Here is a 1,611-nt window from a genome sequence, read left to right as displayed (position 1 = left end):
ATTCTCAGTGCTGTGCTTTAACCCGCTGCGCCACCAGGGAGGGCCTCATTGTTCATTTTTGTACAATATTTGCTTTCTCCTCTCATGTGTAGTCCCATAGAATTCCTACCACTAATTCACCCTTGCACCATTGCCATAGTTCCTCATCTTCTTCCCTCCCCTGTTTTGATCCTACTCCTCTCTCCTACTTCAGACTATCTCTGATTTATAGTTGTAAAAAAAAATAATAATTTTTTTTGTTATCATTTTTTTCACTGATCCCTTGTGTGGTTCACATATATTCCTCCTATGAGTGAAACTATTCAATATTTTTCTTTTGCCTTCTGACTTACTTCACTGAGCATATTTCCTTCTAGTTCCACCCTGTTCTGTTTCTGCAAATGGCATGAGTTTACCTTTTTTTGATTGCTGAATAGTATTCCATTATGTATATGTACCACATCTTCTTGGGCATTTGGGTTGTTTCCATATCTTACCTATTATAAATAGTGCTGCAGCAAACATAGGGGTGAAGCTATCCTTTCTGAATTAATGTTTTTGTGTTCTTTGGGTAGATTTCTAGGAGTGGAATTGCTGGGTCAGGTGATAACTCCATTTTTAGTAGTTTGAGGAACTTCCGTACAGCTTTCTATAGTGTGGTTGGACCAATTTGCATTCCCACCAGCAATGTAGGAGAGTATGTTTTTCTCTCTACCCTTGCCAACTATTGTTGTTGCTAGCTTTTTTAATATGTGCCATCTTCTCTGGTAAAAGGTGGTATTTCATTGTAGTTTTGAGTTGAATTTCCCTGATTATAAGGGATGCTGAACATCTTTGCATATATCCTTGCCATAATTGTTTCTTTGATGAGAGCCATCCTAGTAGATATGGTTACTACCCTATTTCAAAACTTGAGAAAAATCTGTTCAGCAGGCTTGGTAGTAGACAGAATAAAAGTCACTGATTAAAGGTGAGGATTTTCAAATATTTAGATTTGTCATGATTTTTAGCTTGAAAACATGGACAGGAAGGCCCTGATTTCATGAGGATTCATTACACTGTCCTAGTTACCTTTGAATAGTTTGAATTTCTATAGTTTTTAAATAACAAGCCTTTGAGGAACAACAAATGTTGGTGAGGATGTGGAGAAAAAGGAACTCTCCTGCACTGCTGGTGGGAATACAAACTAGTACAACCACTGTGGTAAACTGTTTGGAGGTTTCTCAAACTTCTAAACATGGAGCTTCCCCACAACCCAGCAGTCCCACTCCTAGGTAGCTACCCAAAAAACACAAAAAGATATCTGATTCAAAAAGATACCTGCATCCCCATGTTTATTGTTGCTTTATTCACAATTGGAAAGACATGGAAACAGCCCAAATACCCAAAAGTGGATGACTGGATTAAAAAGATGTGGTACATACACACAATGGAATATTATTCAGCAACCAAAAAAAGGAAGCACATGTCTTTTACAGCAACATGGATGGAACTGGAAAAGATCATGCTTAGTGAAATAAGCCAGAAAGAAAAGGAAAAATACTGGATGGTTTCTCTCATAGCAGGAGTATAACGGAACAGGCGAGAAAATAATGATAATGATGAACAGCTATATACCAGAGATATTTTGTG

The 1,611-nt window shown here is 37.6% G+C and overlaps 1 protein-coding gene across 1 annotated transcript in view; it reads left to right on the top strand.

The window, feature by feature from the left end:
• EXD2 (exonuclease 3'-5' domain containing 2) overlaps positions 1–1,611 on the top strand; it is a 32,972-nt gene that overhangs the window by 20,237 nt on the left and 11,124 nt on the right. The gene's annotated exons all lie outside the window — the stretch shown is intronic.

Source organism: Condylura cristata, unplaced genomic scaffold (assembly GCF_000260355.1).
Source record: "Condylura cristata isolate star-nosed mole 26May11 unplaced genomic scaffold, ConCri1.0 scaffold00013, whole genome shotgun sequence".
NCBI classification, from domain to species: Eukaryota; Metazoa; Chordata; class Mammalia; order Eulipotyphla; family Talpidae; genus Condylura; species Condylura cristata.
This window is presented reverse-complemented; position numbering and strand designations above follow the sequence as displayed.